The 22,859-nt window shown below is 40.0% G+C and overlaps 1 protein-coding gene and 1 long non-coding RNA gene across 6 annotated transcripts in view; one reads left to right on the top strand and one right to left on the bottom strand.

Annotated features, from left to right (window-relative positions):
• The window catches only part of NTM (neurotrimin), a 1,015,613-nt gene that overhangs the window by 256,586 nt on the left and 736,168 nt on the right, over positions 1–22,859 (top strand). The window lies entirely within an intron of this gene.
• Positions 407–22,750, bottom strand: LOC143644007 (uncharacterized). Of its 5 annotated transcripts, none has more exons than XR_013156447.1 (4): positions 22,646–22,750; positions 22,461–22,531; positions 3,282–3,605; positions 407–1,394 (listed from the first exon to the last, which is right to left on the bottom strand). It is a non-coding gene; the product is annotated as an uncharacterized LOC143644007 (long non-coding RNA). The 5 variants fall into 5 exon arrangements; XR_013156448.1 differs by lacking the exon at positions 22,646–22,750 and adding an exon at positions 21,929–22,163 and having other exon boundaries at positions 22,461–22,638; XR_013156444.1 differs by lacking the exon at positions 22,646–22,750 and having other exon boundaries at positions 22,461–22,638.

Genomic DNA, 22,859 nt, shown 5'->3' with positions numbered 1-22,859 from the left:
GCTGTGATTTGAATGCTTTGACCAAAACATGTTCATATTGAGCATTTATAAACTAATTTTGTAATGTGCTTTCCGAGTATTCATGTTGGGTAAAGGTCTTATCATTTCTCTGTGAAGTCAGTTTAGGATCATTTTACACAAAGACAACCAGACAGCGGAAGAAAGAAAAAAAATGTGTGAGCTTTTTCAACCAAATAACTTTGATTTTGAGTCCTAGCACCAGTCCCCACTAATTTTGTGACTTTGGCAATTAATTTTATTCTGAGCTTTGGTTCCTATCTCTGTGAAATGGGTTTGATAGATAATATGATTGTGTATGTTTTGTATGGCTGTGCAAATAGATATGCATATAATACAGAAGCTCTTATATATTCATTCAAACATCATTCACACATTCATAGTCCAGCTCAAATGTTTATTTGTGCAATTCTGCACTACTGCAGGCAACAATTGTATAGGAGAATCAGAAGCAAGCACCCAACCCTCTCAGGAAAAGCAAGTTAACACAGTGATGCTAGATTCAGAAAGACTTAGGTTCCATTCCTGGCTCCAGTGTTAAACAACCTCAACATCAAACTGCTAGCCCTCTCTAAGCCTCAGTTTTCTCAGCTGTAAAATTGATGTAATAGCTTTGCATAACTCATCAGGTTGCTGTAAGCATTACATACAATGATGCAGAGGCTCTAACGCACATTGTTATTTTTAAATGTGTATTTGTAGTAGTTATTGAGGCAACAGTGGCAGCAAAATTTCTGCACATCTCCAAGGTATAGTAGAAAGAGAATGGGCTTCAGATTCCAACAGATGTGCACTCTCCCAGATGTTTCCACTTCCTGGCGTGTGGCTCCAGCAAGTTATTGCAACTCCTTGGTGAAACCATGTTCCCATATGTGAAATGCAGATTAAAGTATTTACCTTACAGTTTAATGAAAGTCTTTCCAGAAACAGCGTGCATGATGTACACTAACCCACCTTAGCTATCCCCTTAGCTTTCACAATTGTTGTTGGGCTAATGTTGGGCAGAGTTGGGATTTAATATTGTTTATCTCATAGTGACTTCTGCTCAGAGGTGGCTAGATAAATTGTCACCTTTGAAATCAGGCGAGAACCCAGATTGACCATCAAATATGGCCTCTTCCATGTCCAACAAAACAGTCTGCTGATCCTTTCTCAGCCTCCAAGAGAAACATCTTCTGTTTTGTTCAAGTCAATGAGTGCCAACACGGGCATACAAGCTGCCAACTCTATCTCTTGGTTAGCTCCAACAATGCTGTGCTCACTTCCCTTCCAAAAACAAGTCCATCGAGGTCTGCATGCCAGCGTCAGGACAACCATCTCTAGTTGGCTCTGAATGATTCTCCGAAGCCCATCTTCTCCATGGAAGACTAGAGTCACTTTCCATAGAAAAGAAAAAAAAAAAGAAAGCCACATAACAGGAGGAAAGGAACCCCCACTTCTGGGAAAGGGTTCTTTAAGTTCTCCCAAAAAAGTATGCACATGTAATGTATGCTTGTGGGGAAATCTGCACATAACTCATCATTCCTCTTACCTGGTACCCAAACGGAGGCTTCGTTGACCCCCAACTGGGTTAGTCAGGTGCTCCAGCTGGCCCATCAGACAGGAATTGTGATACTGTTTGGGCCACCCCTGCTTTGTGCAGAGCAGCTGCCTTACTTAATTATCTCTTCCCTCCTGCTAGGAAACAAAGCCTATTCCAAACCCAAGGCTATGAGTTGTAACTTGATAACTGGCCCTCCCTTATCATCATTGAGCCTTATTACCCTACTTTCCCTTAATCTTGCCCTCTGCTTACCTCCCCCATCACCTACCCTCTTTCCAATTCTTTGTGTCCAAGCCCAAAGAATACAAACATATGGTCCTCAAATACCTATTTTGCATGACACTTTATCCTACCAGAAGCCAAGGTAGCCCAACAACCTGCTGGTGCATGAGAGAATGTAGCTAGCAGAGAAGCTGTAAGATTAGAAAATAATTCATAAAGTGATTGGAATAAATATGCTCTCCAAAATGATGAGAGTTTGTCCTTACTTTACAGACTTTGGTGACAATCACCCTCAATTGGGGTCCCATGTCCAACTCAACACAAGCCTCAGTAGTGTGACGAAAAGCATTTTAGGAGCTCTTTGTCATTTAGCAAATCCTGGTTCTCAGGCCACTTAATGTTTTCTGGGAGGAAGTTCATGGGTGCATCATTTATGTTAACTACCAATTACAGGAAAATTGTTCTGTCTTATGAAGTGAGCTTGATTATCATCATATAAGAGTCAGATAAGACGATCTACAGAGATTGTATTTACATTTAAGTTTTGGAAACTTAAAAAAAGCTTTAGTAAAAGAAAGCTTAGGAAGGTGTGAGTAAGTCAGAGAAAGAAGGCATTATTCTGGATCTGCTCTGTCTGAAATGGGATGAACTGGCATCCAAGTTCATCAAGTCTGCTATAAGACCCCTCCTTATCCATTTTTTGAGTAATTTGGAAGCCATTAATATGGATGTCATTCTGGAAATCTAGATTTTAGAACCAGGTTCTACCTCTAAAGCACTGGAATATCTTGAATTGGTTTTATTGTCTCTAGAATGGAAACAGTATAATTCTCCTTGCATGACATATGAAAACAGTTTTTAAAAGTTAAAATTTATAATAATAATAGCAATAACAATAATGATAATGGTTTGAACTCATGGAAGGCTAACAGGCACTCCTCTAAAAACCTTTGCATGAATTAAGTCATGTGATCTTTCCAGTAATTTACACAGCAGGGTGTTCTTTTTACACCCATTTGGCAGATGAGAATATTGAGGAGATAGAGGTTGAATAACCTTCCTGAGGTCATACCCTACTGAGTGGTACAGCTGAGATTGAAAACCCAGGCCATCTGGTACTACTTATCCTATACTGCTCCTCTAACCAATCTAAGAAGGTGGAAGTCACAAAACTCCATGTAGAGGTATTCTAGAATATTAAGATATTTGCTAGTGTAGAAATAATTGCAATCATGCCACTAAGAATGGAAAGTGATACTGATCCTTTCCTTCTTCCTTTCTGGTTTGGGGATTTCCTATGAAGTTGCTGACATGTTCTATTCTTTGCTGATAGTGTTTATTTTCCAAAGGTGCTAATTATCAGATGAGGATTTGATCATTGAAGTGGAAGTGCTGCTTTCAATAAAGAAGTCTTATAAGTCTGAAAAACAAACAAAAAAGGCATATGCTACGCCATACCACAGACATCCTACCTGTTAGGAAAGATATATAGTCTTACCAGAATTAGGAACTGCTATTTTTCCGTTAAACTAAGACAGGGCGAGTCTGTTTCTGAAGCACAAACTTTACCCCTACTTCCTTGTGCAAAGATTTCTTCTGCCATCTCTGGGGAGAAGACCACAACCTTTCCAAAGGGAGGGTAGTCCACATGCCCTCGGGGTCCACCGAGCCAGAGAAATCTGGGGCCTCCATCTGAGAGAGGGGAAGCCGAGAAGCTCCGATTCTGAGAATGTCTTTTAGTTTTCTTTCTTCTGTGATCCTGCTGGTTCTGTAACCTCCTTGCAGCTGGGAAGAACACAGCCTTCAAAGAGCTTCCATAAGGCTGAAAAAAAAAAAAGTCAGATCTAAGGGAAGAGTACTTCCTGTTAAAGGATAAATACATGCAACTTACTATTGTGAAAATAAGACACATTAAAAACAAAAATGGGTTTGACAAATGTTTAGCTCCATATATCTTAAAGCAGAATATTAAGAAAGATTAATGCAGCATTTGGCTTGTTCTTGTCTTTTTAAAGTAAAGCCCAGAGAGGGCAATTATCCGCCCGCCCAATTTCCCCTACATCTTTGAAAGAGTCAAATTTGATGTTGTATAAACCAAGGGATTGACCTGTATTGCTGTTTGTTTTATCTTGTTAATAAGCCTGTAATGATAACATCATTGTTCCAGAAAAGACATCTTATTACTGCTAGGAGTGAAACTAGGAAGCTATGACTACAGAGCTGGGACTCCCTGACTTTTCACCTCACGGATAGTTTTAAAGGTCACTCCTAGCTAATTTAATGTTGCTATGCCATAGCATTCATTTCTTCCCATGTTCCCAAAAACCCTGAAGTGCCTGTTGGCTATTTAAATCAGTAGCCCAACAGGTAAAGAGACCTGTGACCTTAGCCCAACTCAAGGCTGAAATTGCCTGTGAGTTGTTGTTTTTTTTTTTTAAAGATATCCTTGTCCAACACAATCCAAAACTCTTAAACCACAATTTCCAGGAAGACCAAAGCATCAGTAATTTTTTAAAATCTGATTTAAATATGATTTAAAAAGGTGATTTTAATTCGCAGCCTAGGTTGAGAATAACTCTATCTGACCTATGTTTCTCTTCTTTGGCAACCCTAGGCTTCTCTTTACCTGTTGGGCTACTGATTTAAATAGCCAATGGGCACTTCAGGGTTTTTGGGAACATGGGAAGAAATGAATGCTATGGCATAGCAACATTAAATTAGGCAAAGATTCTTCTGTTGAATGATGATGCCAGCAAGTTAGCTGCATTTTCCAGGCACTGCATGCCCATTGTCAGTGCAAATATGATGAGACTGATAGGAAAGAATTGCTGAACACACCTCAAATTGGTCAACACAGGAAAGTGTATTGCCATCAGGGGCACTCCCTCTGTGCTTGCTTTCCTGCCTTTGGACAATTACTGGATGTCCACACTGGAATTAGTTACTAACTTCTCTGATCATTTGCATTCTGTTACCCAGAATCAGCAATATTATTATTATGGTTTTCTAATAAACTAGACTGGGGTCCCATGAAATGGTAGGCGTGATTTTGAATGGGAAGGCAGGAGTTCTGTTTGAAGTTCTACCCTGTAACTTTGGACAAGTCACTAACCTTCCTGATTATTTATTTATTTATTTTCATCTATGAAAAGAGGGTGGGCTAGATTGGTGGCTTTCAAAAGATATTTTGCCGTTGAACATTATTTAAATAAATCATACTGAAGGGGAGCATCCCAGGTTGCACACAGGAGTCAAGTACCGGAAGCACCTTTTTGAAGCTTCCTTGAGACCACAGGATATCCTCTGGTTTGGTGAACTCAGAAGGAGAGATGAGATCTGGGTTGCATGGGCTAAGGGCAGGCTGTGTGCCTCCAACACCCACTTTTGCCAGTGGAGTCACTTTGGTTACCAACTCCTTCCTTGGCAGCAGAAGGGAGGGGTACTTGGCGGTGATGGGATGACCTGTTCAGTGATTTGTAAATTACTGTAATAGATAATCCTTGAGTTTCCTTAAAGTGCCAATATCCTAGGTTTTAAGACTTCTGATCAGATTCTGAATGACATTCTGAGAATAGTTATCTAAAAATATCCCTTAAATGAAAAATATCCCATAAAAGACATATTCACCCCAATTCTGGTAATTTTCAAATGAATGCCATTTCCAGACAAATGCATCAGGTGTTTGGGAACCATTGATTGGCAGCATGGACTATCATGAATGTAATGAGTGTGCAAAATGGGACCTCAAACATGGACAGGACCAGCAGGAGTGGTCTAAATTGAAGGCCCATGAAGAGCCAACCTATCAGGTGTCCTCAAGATTCTAGAAAGTCAGAACATTTTGGAGTGGAGTCTGCATTCCATTCTAGAAGCTGGAGAGGGATCCAGATAGTTGCTTTTCAAAAGAATAACAACAATTTGGGGAGTTGGGAGTTCTAACTTTGAAACAGATGAAACAATATAAAACTCCAATAAACTCAGGTATCACTCTGGAATTAATGGAGGACAAATTGGATCTGCTGTTAACGTAAATACCCATCTGCTCACATCCCTGGAGCCCATAAATTTGTGGGGCTAATTAGTTGTTGCATTCTGAGCACCGCGGGGGGCTAACCACATTCCCTGGAGTTTTGTTACACACACATCCCTGTTCTCCTCTGCCTGTAAAGAAACCTGAGCTGGAAGGAAAGGGAGAGAAGTGGTGATGGCCCATCCTGGGCTCATTCCAAGTGTTGGGAAGAGATAGTGGCAGCACCCATGGTCTCTTTCTGGCATTCCTGAAGGACAGAATTGAGATATCTCCAGACCAATTTAAATCTCCTCTGCTATTTGTTTTTTCCATCACTACAACAAACATAGCTTTTTCTGATCTATCCAATTATCGTCCTGCCGCTCCCTCCCCCTCCGCTGCCTGACTTGACTTCTCTAAAAGCAATTCTGTTTCTATGAGAAACGTGAAGCCTTAATACAGGATCTTCAGCATAATCGCTTCTTAATTAAGTCAGGCTATGGCTCTGTTTCCTAGAATCTGTTTCCAGGGGGCTTAATTTTACTTCTGCTCAAAATTAATATTTTACACTTTACACTTTAAAGAAACAAGAAAGACTGAAACCGAAGTCAAGAAAAGGGGGATGGGGACATGGTTGAGGGAAAAAGAGAGATCACGTTTCAGCTCCCATTATGGGAACGTTCAGGCCTCCTAAATAAAAATTACTTATTTTCGGCCCCGTCATACCCAACCTGAGACATTCGCTTTAGCAAAACAAAGCATGGATCGAGGTCATTAAATGGCAGGGCTCAGAGTGAATTAAAGGATGATTCTATCCACAGGAGCACCAGTAGGAGATCCCTGTGGATTTGATGTTTCCCCTGAGGGGGCTTTGCCCAGCCAGCTCTGCCTTGGCCATGGAGGTATCCAGGAGACTGGCAGCTGCTCGTGGATATGGTACATGCGTGTACACGTGGAGCAGGCACAAGTTGGAGCATCATGCACTTGTCAGGGGGGCTGAAGAGCCACGACGCTGATAACGTTCATGATGTGACATCACTTTCCTCAAGAACCAGCCATCTACTCTTCTGTGGCCTGTACCGGGCCAATTCCTGGGTCCCTCTGCTCAGTGCTGGCCAGACTCCTGTGGACACTTAAGATGCACACCTTCACCTAGAGATTGCAGCAAGCCCAAGAATTGGGCTCCTCCGAAAGGAGGTGGCAGTAGTGCTGGTCCTGCCCAACAACCCTGTTACTTATCCATTCGGTCATCCAAAATATGTTCACTGGCTACCGACTGTGTGACAGGAACTGTCAAGATGCTGCAAATGGACATCAATAACAGGAAGCACTTTCTCCGCCGGCCCGCCGCGCGGCGCACGCGCCCCGCAGCAGCCGAGCCGCCCGACCTCCCTACCCCCTCTCTTTCTCCGCCGGCCCGCCGCGCGGCGCACGCGCCCCGCAGCAGCCAAGCCGCCCGACCTCCCTACCCCCTCTCTTTCTCCGCCGGCCCGCCGCGCGGCGCACGCGCCCCGCAGCAGCCGAGCCGCCCGACCTCCCTACCCCCTCTCTTTCTCCGCCACCCCCCTCCTCCCCCTCCTGCTCCGGCTGCTCTCCAACCAACACGGTGCCCTCTTCCCCCGCCTTCACCGTGCTCCTCCGCCACCAGCCTCGACAGCCTTACCGCCCTCACCTTTCCTCCTCCAGAACAACTACTGGGGGAGTGGAGATAATACAGAGCAGCTCCCGGAGCCACGAGGGAGATTAAAGGGACAGCGTACCCCATCCTGGAACGGCTGACTATCTGGGAGAACCAGCTCCGGTGAGATCACCAAGCGGCACGGGCTTTCCTGGGTGGGACAGCAAGCGACCGGAGTTCCTCCCTTCCACCTTCCCAGGCCAGCTGGTAGAATTGGACAGGCGGTCCCCTTAGGCCGCGGCGGCTGGTGCCCCCACCACACGAGGCCCCCCGGAACAACTGAGATAGTTGGGTCGGAAATCCCCAGACTGCGGAGAACAGTGACCGGGGGATCCCTTCCAAACACGTGACTCCCCCGTCGGCTGGGAACAGTGCACTCTCCCGGGCTGCGACAGCCGGCGACCCTCCCCGCGTTTGGAACCCCGGGCCGGCTGGCATTCTTCCAAGACGCTTCGGTTGCCGAACCTCCCCTACGGCGAGAGTTTTCCAGAGTTGAGGGACCCACAGCAACTTTCGCTGGTGGAACCCACAGACAGGCGTGTGCCACGTGCGCCACCTACTGGGCAGGATAGAAAGAACAGAACCGAGAGACTGTGCAGAAAAATCTTTCAACCTGTGGGGTCGAACACCCGGGGAAATCTGACTAAATGCCCAGACGCCAGCAGAAGATAACGGATCACGCTCAGAAAATTGAACATATGGCCCAGTCAAACGAAGAAACCAATAGTTCAAATGAGATACAGGAGCTGAAACAACTAATGCTGAATATACGAACAGAAATGGAAAACCTCTTCAAAAACGAAATCGATAAATTGAGGGAGGACATGAAGAAGACATGGGCTGAACATAAAGAAGAAATAGAAAAACTGAAAAAACAAATCACAGAACTTATGGAAGTGAAAGATAAAGTAGAAAAGATGGAAAAAACAATGGATACCTACAATGACAGATTTAAAGAAACAGAAGATAGAATTAGTGATTTGGAGGATGAAACATCTGAACTCCAAAAAGAAACAGAAACTATCCGGAAAAGAATGGAAAAATTTGAACAAGGTATCAGGGAACTCAAGGACAATGTGAACCGTACAAATATACGTGTAGTGGGTATCCCAGAAGGAGAAGAGAAGGGAAAAGGAGGAGAAAAACTAATGGAAGAAATTATCACTGAAAATTTCCCAACTCTTGTGAAAGACCTAAAATTACAGATCCAAGAAGTGCAGCGCACCCCAAAGAGATTAGACACAAATAGGCGTTCCCCAAGACACTTACTAGTTAGAATGTCAGAGGTCAAAGAGAAAGAGAGGATCTTGAAGGCAGCGAGAGAAAAACAATCCGTCACATACAAGGGAAACCCAATAAGACTATGTGTAGATTTCTCAGCAGAAACCATGGAAGCTAGAAGACAGTGGGATGATATATTTAAGTTACTAAAAGAGAAAAACTGCCAGCCAAGACTCCTATATCCAGCAAAATTGTCCTTCAAAAATGAGGGAGAAATTAAAACATTCTCAGACAAAAAGTCACTAAGAGAATTTGTGACCAAGAGACCAGCTTTGCAAGAAATACTAAAGGGAGCACTAGAGTCAGATACAAAAAGACAGAAGAGAGAGACATGGAGAAAAGTGTAGAAAGAAGGAAAGACAGATATGATATATATAATACAAAAGGCAAAATGGTAGAGGAAAATATTATCCAAACAGTAATAACTCTAAATGTCAATGGACTGAATTCCCCAATTAAAAGACATAGACTGGCAGAATGGATTAAAAAACAGGATCCTTCTATATGCTGTCTACAGTAAACACATCTTAGACCCAAAGATAAATATAGGTTGAAAGTGAAAGGTTGGGAAAAGATATTTCATGCAAACAACAACCAGAAAAGAGCAGGAGTGGCTATACTAATATCCAACAAATTAGACTTCAAATGTAAAGCAGTTAAAAGAGACAAAGAAGGACACTATATACTAATAAAAGGAACAATTAAACAAGAAGACATAACAATCATAAATATTTACGCACCGAACCAGAATGCCCCAAAATACGTGAGGAAAACACTGCAAACACTGAAAAGGGAAATAGACACATATACCATAATAGTTGGAGACTTCAATTCACCACTCTCATCAATGGACAGAACATCTACACAGAGGATCAATAAAGAAATAGAGAACCTGAATATTACTATAAATGAACTTGACTTAACAGACATTTATAGGACATTACATCCCACAACAGCAGGATACACCTTTTTTTCAAGTGCTCATGGATCATTCTCAAAGATAGACCATATGCTGGGTCACAAAGCAAGTCTTAACAAATTTAAAAAGATTGAAATCATACACAACACTTTCTCGGATCATAAAGGAATGAAGTTGGAAATCAATAATAGGCGGAGTGCCAGAAAATTCATAAATACATGGAGGCTCAACAACACACTATTAAACAACAAGTGGGTCAAAGAAGAAATTGCAAGAGAAATTAGTAAATACCTAGAGGCAAATGAAAATGAAGACACAACATATCAAAACTTATGGGACGCAGCAAAGGCAGTGCTAAGAGGGAAATTTATTGCCCTAAATGCCTTTATCAGAAAAGAAGAAAAGGCAAAAATGCAGGAATTAACTGTCCACTTGGAAGAACTGGAGAAAGAACAGCAAACTAATCCCAAAGCAAGCAAAAGGAAAGAAATAACAAAGATTAGAGCAGAAATAAATGAAATTGAAAACATGAAAACAATAGAGAAAATCAATAAGACCAGAAGTTGGTTCTATGAGAAAATCAACAAGATTGATGGGCCCTTAGCAAGATTGACAAAAAGAAGAAGAGAGAGGATGCAAATAAATAAGATTAGAAATGAAAGAGGAGACATAACTACTGACCTCACAGAAATAAAGGAGGTAATAACAGGATACTATGAACAACTTTACGCTAATAAATACAACAATTTAGAAGAAATGGACAGGTTCCTGGAAAGACAGGAACAACCAACTTTGACTCAAGAAGAAATAGACGACCTCAACAAACCAATCACAAGTAAAGAGATTGAATTAGTTATTCAAAACCTCCCTAAAAAGAAAAGTCCAGGACCAGACGGCTTCACATGTGAATTCTATCAAACATTCCAGAAAGAATTAGTACCTACTCTCCTCAAACTCTTCAACATAATCGAAGTGGAGGGAAAACTACCTAATTCATTCTATGAAGCCAACATCACCCTCATACCAAAACCAGGCAAAGATATTACAAAAAAAGAAAACTACAGACCAATCTCTCTAATGAATACAGATGCAAAAATCCTCAATAAAATTCTAGCAAATCGTACCCAACAACACATTGAAAGAATTATACATCATGACCAAGTAGGATTCATCCCAGGTATGCAAGGATGGTTCAACATAAGAAAATCAATTAATGTAATACACCATATCAACAAATCAAAGCAGAAAAATCACATGATCATCTCAATTGATGCAGAGAAGGCATTTGACAAGATTCAACATCCTTTCCTGCTGAAAACACTTCAAAAGATAGGAATACAAGGGAACTTCCTTAAAATGATAGAGGGAATATATGAAAAACCCACAGCTAATATCATCCTCAATGGGGAAAAATTGAAAACTTTCCCCCTAAGATCAGGAACAAGACAAGGATGTCCACTATCACCACTATTATTCAACATTGTGTTGGAAGTTCTAGCCAGAGCAATTAGGCAAGAAAAAGAAATACAAGGCATCAAAATTGGAAAGGAAGAAGTAAAACTATCACTGTTTGCAGACGATATGATACTATATGTAGAAAACCCAGAAAAATCCACAACAAAATTACTAGAGCTAATAAATGAGTACAGCAAAGTAGCAGGCTACAAGATCAACATTCAAAAATCTGTAGCTTTTCTATACACTAGTAATGAACAAGCTGAGGTAGAAATCAAGAAACGAATCCCATTTACAATCGCAACTAAAAGAATAAAATACCTAGGAATAAATTTAACCAAAGAGACAAAAAACCTATATAAAGAAAACTACAAAAAACTGTTAAAAGAAATCACAGAAGACCTAAATAGATGGAAGGGCGTACCGTGTTCATGGATTGGAAGACTAAATATAGTTAAGATGTCAATCCTACCTAAATTGATTTACAGATTCAATGCAATACCAATCAAAATCCCAACGACATATTTTTCAGAAATAGAAAAACCAATAAGCAAATTTATCTGGAAGGGCAGGGTACCCCGAATTGCTAAAAACATCTTGAGGAAAAAAAACGAAGCTGGAGGTCTCGCGCTGCCTGACTTTAAGGCATATTATGAAGCCACAGTGGTCAAAACAGCATGGTATTGGCATAAAGATAGATATGTCGACCAATGGAATCGAATAGAGTGCTCAGATATAGACCCTCTCATCTATGGACATTTGATCTTTGATAAGGCAGTCAAGCCAACTCACCTGGGACAGAACAGTCTCTTCAATAAATGGTGCCTAGAGAACTGGATATCCATATGCAAAAGAATGAAAGAAGACCCATCTCTCACACCCTATACAAAAGTTAACTCAAAATGGATCAAAGATCTAAACATTAGGTCTAAGACCATAAAACAGTTAGAGGAAAATGTTGGGAGATATCTTATGGATCTTACAACTGGAGGTGGTTTTATGGACCTTAAACCTAAAGCAAGAACACTGAAGAAGGAAATAAATAAATGGGAGCTTCTCAAAATTAAACACTTTTGTGCATCAGAGAACTTCATCAAGAAAGTAGAAAGACAGCCTACACAATGGGAGACAATATTTGGAAATGACATATCAGATAAGGGTCTAGTATCCAGAATTTATAAAGAGATTATTCAACTCAACAACAAAAAGACAGCCAACCCAATTACAAAATGGGAAAAAGACTTAAACAGACACCTACCAGAAGAAGAAATACGGATGGCCAAGAGGCACATGAAGAGATGCTCAATGTCCCTGGCCATTAGAGAAATGCAAATCAAAACCACAATGAGATATCATCTCACACCCACCAGAATGGCCATTATCAACAAAACAGAAAACGACAAGTGCTGGAGAGGATGCGGAGAAAGAGGCACACTTATTCACTGTTGGTGGGAATGTCAAAGGGTGCAACCACTGTGGAAGGCAGTTTGGCGGTTCCTCAAAAAGCTGAATATAGAATTGCCATACGACCCAGCAATACCATTGCTAGGTATCTACTCAAAGGACTTAAGGGCAAAGACACAAACGGACATTTGCACACCAATGTTTATAGCAGCGTTATTTACAATTGCAAAGAGATGGAAACAGCCAAAATCTCCATCAACAGAAGAGTGGCTAAACAAACTGTGGTATATACATACGATGGAATATTATGCAGCTTTAAGACAAGATAAACTTGTGAACCATGTAATAACATGGATGGACCTAGAGAATATTATGCTGAGTGAATCCAGCCAAAAACTAAAGGACAAATACTGTATGGTCCCACTGTTGTGAACGGACATTCAAGAATAAACTTGAAATATGTCATTGGTAACAGAGTTCAGCAGGAGTTAGAAACAGGGTAAGACAATGGGTAATTGAAGCTGAAGGGATACAGATTGTGCAACAGGACTAGATACAAAAACTGAAAAATGGACAGCACAATAATACCTAATTGTAAAGTAATCATGTTAAAATACTGAATGAAGCTGCATCTGAGCTATAGGGTTTTTTTTGTTTTTGTTTGCTTGTTGGTTTGTTTGTTGTTGTTGTTTTTTACTATTACTACTACTTTTATTTCTTTTCTTTATATTAACATTTTATATCTTTTTCTGTTGTGTTGCTAGTTCCTCTAAACTGATGCAAATGTACTAAGAAACAATGATCATGCATCTATGTGATGATGTTAAGAATTACTGAGTACATATGTAGAATGGTATGATTTCTAAATGTTGTGTTAATTTCTTTTTTTTCTTTCCGTTAATAAAAAAAAAAAAAAAAAAAAGAATGATAGAAACAACAACATCAAAAATAGCATGACACACCACTTGATATAATAGCCAGTTCAAACACAGATTGTCAGTGGATGCTAAAACCAATGACCTGCTAGGAAAAAGCATTTTCATATAATCCGAAAGTGTCACCACAACTTAATCACCATTAATTTTAATGTGGAAAATGTAACTTTACCTGAAGGTGCTTGCTTGATCCCAAATGATTAACTTGGCATCACCAGTAATGGTACAATTGGTTATTAGATGTGTCAGATATGATGCAATAAAGAGATGCACTATATCACCAGTCTTTTCCAAAATGTTTAATTAAATCTAATACTGCAGAAACTACTAGACAAATTCAGAATGTGGGACATCCTACCAGATAAACGTCTAAATTCTTCAAAAACATCAGGAGAACAAATTAAAGGCAATAAATTCTGGATGAAAGAGATTAAAGAGTTATAATGAACACATGCCATGTGTGAATGCTGAGTAGATCCTGGATTGGGAAAAATAATAGTCCCAAAAGACATAATGGGGGAAATTTAAGAAATTCAACATGGATGTATATTAGGCATTATTGAGTCACTGTTAATTTTCTTACGGAAATGTAGGAGAAAATTTTCATTCACAGGAATTACATACTGAAGTATTCAGAAGTGAAGTGTTAAGGCATCGACAATTTACTTTCAATTGATTCAGCAATAAAAAGTTATATATGTATGTGATACAGAAAAAAAAAAATAAAAAAAAAAAATAACAGGAAGCAATGAGCTCAGCCCTCACTCAGCCTGCAGATCTGGGGGTCACAGAACATGCTGAGGCATGGAGGGCACTTGTGTAAACTCTGAGTGTGGGGGGGAGCACTGTATCAGGATATTAAGTGGTCCTTACCTGAGACCAGAGGTGTGTTCTGAAGGCGGACATGCCCCAAAAGTGATTCAGGTCTGTATATTTGCAGTATGGTCATAATCATGTGTGCATACGCATGCGTGTCCTCATCACTGAAAGACTACAGCTGTGGGATCACCCACACTATTGGTAGGGGGAGGGAATAGGTCACGTGGACAGGGAGAACTGGGAATTTGGAGCTACAGCTGAATCGTGAAGGAGGCAGTTGGGTGCCCGCTTCCTGAAATAACCCTTTATTTTAACCTGGGCCTTCCTCGTTCTGCTTACAGCTGAGACTGGTGCTATCATGGGGTTAGGGACAGGGGAAGGTTGAAGATGTTCAAAGGGCTGGTGAGACTGAGTCCACAGCCATTCACCTTACTCTACGGTGCACGGGAATATAGGTGATATGCGTGATACACATGCTCCTACCTGAATGTGAGATACATGTGCCGTTCTTGAATGTGTGATACACGTGATCCTACCTGAATGCTTGATGAATGTGATCATACTGAGTGTGGGATACACACTGTATTCGTCTGTAAACCGCTGGGTTATAACAAATCCAGAAAGGGAAAGGAATGGCTTTTTAAAGGGAATTTAATAAGCTACAAGCTCACAGTTCTAAGGAAGTGAAAGTGTTTAAATCAAGACACCAGTAAGAGGTTACCTTAACTCAAGAAACGCTGATGTGTATGGAACAGCTCTGTCAGCTGGGAAGGCACGTGGCTGGCATCTGCTGGTCCCTTGCTCCTGGGCTCCGTTGCTTTCAGCCTCTGTTCCTGTGGGGACCCCTCACTTTACTTCTCTGGGGCTGGCTTTCGTCTCTTGGCTTCCCTTGGCTCTCTACAGGTTCTGGCTTGCTTAACATCTCATGACAATGTCTGCTGGACTCCAAGCATTTCCAAACTTCCATGTCTCTGTTCTCCACGTGTCCACATCTATGTCAGCTCTGCTCTGAAGTTTCTGTCGACTCTTTTGTTTCTAAAGTTTCTCCAAAATGTTTCTTCTTTTAAAGAATTCTAATTAACTTATCAGAAGCCACCTGAATGGACAGAGTTATATCTCCATCTAATCAAAAGGTCACACCGCAATTGGGCATGTCTCATTTCTGTAAAGATAATTTAATCAAAAGTTTCCAACCTAAAGTACTGAATCAGGATTAAAAGTAGTGGCTGTCCCCACAAAACTGAATCAGGATTAAAACATGGCTTTTCTGGGGTACGTAATATTTTCAAACCAGCACACATGTAATCATACCTGAATGCTTGATACATGTCATCGTACCCGAGTGTGGGATACATGTGCCTGTATCTGACTATGTGATACACGTAATCGTAATTGAATGTGTGATACATGTGCTCACACCTGAATGTGTGATGCCAGTGCTCATACCCAAACTTCTGCTTCCAGAATGTAGTAGGATATGGTGAAACCTCTTCCAAGGGCCCATGTCTATGGCTGCTCCAAGGCTTTTTCTTTCTCTTTTTTTTGTACCCATGACTGTCACCCACAGATATCCTTCTCAGTCGCCCTCCCCTGGCCATTATACAGTACAGCAGAAGGGGCCATTGATAATAAGCCTGGCTGAAGAACTGTGCAAATTCACTAGTTCCCACAGGAGTGTACCGTACCAAATAGTACACAAGATAATGATACTTTAAACCCACATAAATTGAGATATCCTTTTATATATGAATTTTCTTCATAATGGTATACATCTTTTAGGGACAAATTTATTATAAGGGCTTGGTTTATAGAATTTCTCAACTTCTTTCTCTAAATATTTGTCAGCAGGATAGATTTGTCTTAAAAAGATTGAAAAATGCACTTCACCTTAACTTTTTTAGTTTGTGTTAAGAAGGAAAACTACTTTTTTTAAAAAAAGAGCATATGAAGCTGGCAAGCCTGTGCATGCTTTATTACAGGAGTTACAGCATTTTGAACCCTTGCTACTCCAAACCACCAAATGCCTCTTTGGTAGTGGGTGGGGTTGAACCCTTGCCAAACTTGCATTCTGCCAAGTTTCCCTGAGTTCAGGTATGGGGCTGTCTCTACTTTTGATCCATATTAAAAAGTTAACTTGTTTTGAGCACTTCCGACATGCCAGGTCCAGTTTTCAGTGCTTTACTTATATTTATCGCAAAATAATTGAATGAGATAGTAATTATTAGCCATTTTACAGTTAGGAAAATTGAGGTTCAATGAAGGGAAGTGACCACCCAAGGTTACTTGCAAGTGGCGAGTCCCAGATACAATAAGAAAACCATGTGCTTAAGAAGTGTATTATGCTGCTGATGTCTTCAGTTCTCCCTATGGAAAGGTGTGCATTTGCTATTCTCCATATTTCTATAAAACACCCAGTCTTCATGTGCCTGAGACCACATAGAGGCATTAGATATTCTGGGAAACAAGTGAAAGAGCATTCCATTCCAATCACACATTTCACACTCAGAATTGTATGCTAAATAGGGAAAGGAATTATGTGTATTAAAGAAAAAAATGGTGTGATGTCTTCTCTTCTCTACCCTCATGCCACGTCTTATTCTTTTTATATATACCCAGCTTTAAAATTCACTTCTTCCGTGAAATTCCTTCCACTTATTTATTTTGGCATACTTCTAGCCCTTATTCATTTAGGTCTATATAGCTAGATTTGGATATATTTATGTATTATTATATTGTGGCTTTTAAAATATGTATGTATTTCCTGTTTCTTCCACTAGATATGAAGCTTCCCTTAAGAAGGGTCAACATTGTGTCTTCTATACCATTCTTCCAAAAAGATTTTGGATAGGTCTGCAGACACTGAATTATATAGAGCATGCATGATTAATTGATAAACAGCTGGTTTTAGGATTGGATCATGGCCTCAACATCTTTCTAGACCATCAAAAATTTCCAAAACAATTGACCTTTTCAAAGAGAAATACAAAGTCTTAGACTCTAAATTTTAAGAGCATAAACTTCAAGACCAGCCCATAATTATAGATATGGTATACAGTAACACAAGTGTAAAAGGTTAAGAACACATACTTGCATAGTCACAAAAGATTATTGTCACACTGAAATAGATGTAGGCTAAGTCTATTTTATGGACAGGTTTCAAGGGCAAATATATAATTAAAAATAAGATAGGGGTTGTGGGCCAAATCCAGACTGTTGCTGTTTTTATAAAGTTTTATAAGGACATAGGTGTGCTCGTTCATTTACATATCATTTATATATTTACATATTACCTATGGCTGAATAGTTTAGGCAGACACTAGGTTGAGGTAAGTGTTAAGGCTGGAGTTATAGTTAGTTCTCACTAGCGTAATCTGCTTCTCTTTATGATGCATAACATTTTCTGTAAAATTCATATGGAAAAATATCTCAACTTTCTTTCCTATTCCTTAACTCATTTCTTTTCACTCTAAAAGTATCAATTGGGGGGGGGGGATGATGTCCAGAACTTCTGTTTCTGCAAATAAGTTATTTCTTCAGAATATTCATAGCCATGGTCTATTTAGGTGCAGATTTTTAAAGGAGTTTTCAGATTTTTTTAATCATACTTTACCTCTTTAAAGCACATTTTAGCCTAAATCGGACTGAAATACTTCGTGTATTGTCTCACACTTAGAATCTCTTTGCCAGATCCTGCAGTTTGGCCAGGAGCTTCTGGGTAGACGTGACAACCATCAGACAGTTCTCGCCACTTCCAAACAGAAATATATAGTGGGAAATTGAAAAGAAATGAACTCTAGAGGAGGTTTCAATTTTGCCTTTTTCAACATTTGGAGGTTTGTTTCAATTTTAACCTGCTATTCCCAGCAAGACATATTTCCTGGTTTTGGGTATTGATTTTTATATTATAGAAGAAATACAAGAATGCACTCACTGTTTTTGAGCCAAATTCTCACTATATTTTGTTGACTAAAGAATGTATAAAGCCCTCAGACCAGAATTATTTGGGGCCAGGGAGCAGAAACAGGGACAGGAAGCCAGTAAGCTGTCTTGCAATGCTCCCAGGCATTGGGCTTGTATGTGAGATGTTTGGCCTCAGGACCCGAGGGGCACCATATGATAACCGTGGGTTAACTTGTCTCACATCCCACACAATTTAGCAGTGGGATTATATGCCCCACCAGTCTCCCTTAACTAAAGGTCAAGTGAATCATGGAGAGGGGGCCAGAAATAGCAAGGCAAGTCCGTGGAACAGGAGCAGTTGATCCAGGGAAAATATGATCCCTGAGCAAAGAACAACATTCAGAGCTTACTTCAAATGGGCAAGTCTCACCATTAAGGATTTTCTTAAGTGCATGGATGGATCTCCGTGGCTTATTAAAGTGTGCTAGCGATGGAACAACATAGCTCTAACCTTGGAGAAGGCATGCCAGAGGGCAGCCCCTTTGTTGTCTGTGAACTACACTGTAGAATGTGATATTAAAGAGAACTTTGGGGAAACTTGTTAGTTTTTGATAGGATGAAGGAAAAGCCATAGAAAACAACTTGAGAGCTTCACAATCCAGCCAACAGTAGCCCATGCAGCCTGACAGGTGTTGTTCATACATTATGTCATTTGATTCTTGCCAAATTTCTGAATGCTATAAATAATGACTACTTAATATGGTAAGAAATTAAGCCTTATCAGCATTAAAATCTTGGCCAAGGTCATTTAGCATCCAGTTTGTAAATAATGGAACAGGGATACAAATTCACAACTGATTTCCACTACATCATGTCAGATCAATAAACTTGTCCCAGCTCTCTCAGGGACCAAGGCTGGGAGAAAAAGTTGACTATAATGTACCTTACAAAAAAGATTTTTATGAAACCCAATAGAAATGATGATTTTAGTACTACTCTAGGTAGTTTCATTTATTCCGAAAAGCTTATATGCTGTCCTAAACTAAGTGCAGCATAGTGTCTAATTTCCTTTAGCAGCAAATATATACCCTAACCCTCCACTTCTTTGTAATACTAATACATCTTAATTTCCCCTACTATGAAAAGTACGGATGGTGGAGTGTCAACCATCATCACACTCCTGTCACCTTATTCCACTTATTAAATGGCATGAGCATGGAGAACCTGAGATATGTTGCACATTTCTCTTGAAGGTCTTCTAAGTGAATATTCATGAAATAGTTTTATAGCATATCCAGAAACATGAAACAGAGGAAGAAAAATCACCGACTCACACAATTTCAAACATAGAACAAAAGGAACTTGCAGACATCATAGTAGGAGCCAGAGGCAAAAGTGGGCACCATGATGCCATCCAGGCATTGCCAAGCATGTTTGGTTTGCTTGTGAGCAAGTGCCCGACCCGGACCACAGTGGTGGGTTGGCCAAGCCAATGGCTCAGAGAAGCACAGCCATCCCTCTATTACATTGTAGTGGAAGATGCAAAGTTCAGATCAAGTGATTCTTTTCCCTACTTTCTAAATCATAATAATTCAAACACTGCCTTTGATATGGCTTTTGTGATTTGACTGTGTGATTGTGAAAATTTTGTATCTGATGCTCCTTTTATCTATGGTATGGAAAGAAGAGTAAAAAATATGAATAAGAAATAAACAAATGATAGGAGGAACAAAGGTTAAAATAAATGGAGTAGATTGAAATATTAGTGGTTAATGGGGAGGGGCTAAAGGGTATGGCATGTATGAGTTTTTTTTCTTTTTTCTTTCTTTTGCTGGAGTGAGACAAATGTTCAAAAAATTGATCATGGTTGGCGGGCCGCGGTGGCTCAGCGGGCAAAAGTGCTTGCCTGCTATGCCGGAGGACCTCGGTTCAATTCCCGGCCCCAGCCCATGTAACAAAAACGGAGAAACAGAATACAATAAAAACAAGAAAAATGTTTAAAAATGTTTCCCTTTCTTCCTTCCTTCCTTCCTTCTATCCTTCCTTCCTTCTCTCTGTCTTTCCTTTAAAAAAAAAAAAAAAATTGATCATGGTGATGAATTCACAACTATGTGATGATATTGTGAGCCATTGACTGCAATCATGTCAAGAATGTGGGTATGTTTATTTGTTGTTCGTAATAAAACTTTTTTTTAAATGCACTGCCTTTGGCACCAAATAGGGGTAAACAAGTAATGTGCTTACATGGATTAATTTTAAGTCATTGCTCTGCTACCCTTGTCTGAGCACAGGGTAGATGGGCACATGGTAATTCCAGGAAAGCAATGCAGGGTCTGTTTGTGCAGGGAAAGAAAGGATGGGAGTAAGTCCTGAATGGGATTTGGTGATCTGGCTGCTCCCAAGCTTCCTCCAGTGCCTAGAGAGAGCTCCATAATTCATAATCCTGAAATACATGGACTGATAATTGCCTTAGTCGCTAGAGAAACATGGCTGAAATGTACTAAAATAAGCCATAAAATTCATTACAAGATAACAAGATTCTATCTATTCTCTGAGGTCACGTTAGAGCTCCATAAGGTCAGGAAGTTAATCACCTTGTTCAATAGAAGCAGCTCAAATAAGAAACTGGTGTGTGTGTGTATTATGTGTAAAAGAGAATGTGCTAAATAGAAGGCATCTATGCGGTTTAAATCTTCCTAGATTCCAGGCGAATAGAGAGGGCCAAGAAGGTAGAAGGAAAATAGAGGACAGTCCACAAATAACCCATATATGCTTTTTTATCTCTCTTTAACTTTTGGAGAAAAGTTCTGCATATGGGTAACTGGTAAATGGGTTTGCTTTGCAATGTCAGCAGTCCCTCACCTTATTAGATAAGCTGTCAAAAGCTGTCAACAAACCAACAATGGTGCAGGGGTTACAGCTTTAGAGTAAACAAACTTCATTCCACGGTGATTTCCCAAGTCATGCAAGTCATTTTCTCTGTGAGGCGGTCCAAGGTGCTACTTCACGAAAAGTTCATACTGTCTGATGGTGAAAACCAGAGGGTGTGGGCAGCAAACCTCCTTTCCTCTAGGGGACATATCTGGATTTCCCAGTGATGCTACGAGTAATGTCCTCTTAAATGTGGATGTCACATCCATACCTCGTGTGTGTTAGTCTAGTCTAGGGTCTTAGAGTTATGTTGGTTGAGTCTGGCTCAAGGGAGGCAGTTGCCTCCACATTTTCTCCACATTTGATGCCAGCACTCATCCTGCAGATGCCCCAGTCTCCTTCCCTCAAGGCTCTCAACTCGAACTTTGCTCTCAGAAGTATGGATTTTTAAGACTAGGACCTTGTCTTCAGATCTAGTTTTCCCTGTCAGCTCATAGAGACTGAAAAATAGCAAACATAATAAAAATTCCAAAAACCTGCTTATGAAGATAAAATAAAATTATGTGCCTGGCTCATAGCAGGTTCTAAAAAAAAAACCAGTTATCATCACCACCATCATTATCATCCATCATCATCATCATCATCATCATCATCATCATCATCAATTTAAGAAGGATTGTTTGGAGGGATATAAGAAGGAAACTAATTGGCTATTTTTCATCATTGCCATGGCCTCCCTGGAGAAAATGAGCTTAAACTACAGAAGAAAAAATCTGATTTTATAAAAAAAAAAATCACTGGGAAATTCTTTTCTTTAACTTCAATGAAATACCTACAAACTTTTCTGGCCTCCTTCTTCTTGTAAATCACTTACTGTTTCGAGACAGCTGACTCCAGTGCTTCGAAAGTTAGACACTATTGATCATTAATGATTACATGTAATTGATCAAAAATACTGTGTTCATTTTTTGTTGTTTGATCCATGTGGTACACCAGTCTTTAGATAAGGAAGACCCAGAATGCTGTCATTTCTTAGTGATAGAATGAGAAACTGATTCTTGGCCTCTGCAACTTCCAACTCTTCTCCAAAGTATTTTCTTCAAATTTACCTTGTAAGAAAAATTTAATTTAAGTTCTCTAAACAAGCATTTACTGAGGATTAATTTTGATACAGGTACCCTGTAGGTGATTATTGCAGACTTAATCCTTAATAAATGTGTTTTTAATAATCAGTCAGTTTTCATTTAACACACAGAAACCATCACATAAATTCTAGTCATGAAATCCAAGTTGAATAAATACAAACCAGTTACTGAGAATTAACTAGTTAGTTACTATCTGGACCAGAATCAAATGAACACAGAGACTGCCTGGTTGGTACTGTGGAATGAAGCTAATTCACTAACCTTGTTAGGTGTTAGGATCCTTGGATGTTTATTCATCTTGGTGCTAATATACTCAAATTTTGTTTCCTAGGCTGGGGATAAGAGAAGAGAGCATAAATAACAAAATGGAGCCCATGGGGAAAGGCATCCTGAGGTCACCTCCTCAACTCTGCTGTTCTGAGGACTGTGAGCAATTAAATACAGACCCAGAATGGCTTGAGATGACCACTGGAAGGCCGGGCCTCTGTTCAGGAAGGAGACATTATCCTATCACAATCTTTAGAATTTGGACGCTGGAGTTAGTTCTGCCTGGGTTCTAGATCTACGAGTCATCAATGTGTGACCTTGGGCAAAATACAACTTTCTTAATTCTCCTCTCGGGTTAAATGGGAATGTGGAAGAATATTGGCTTCAGAGGAC

The sequence above is a fragment of the Tamandua tetradactyla genome, chromosome 8, assembly GCF_023851605.1.
Source record: "Tamandua tetradactyla isolate mTamTet1 chromosome 8, mTamTet1.pri, whole genome shotgun sequence".
Classification (NCBI taxonomy): domain Eukaryota; kingdom Metazoa; phylum Chordata; class Mammalia; order Pilosa; family Myrmecophagidae; genus Tamandua; species Tamandua tetradactyla.
Note: the sequence above shows the minus strand (reverse complement) of the source record. Positions and strands in the feature narration are given on the sequence as shown.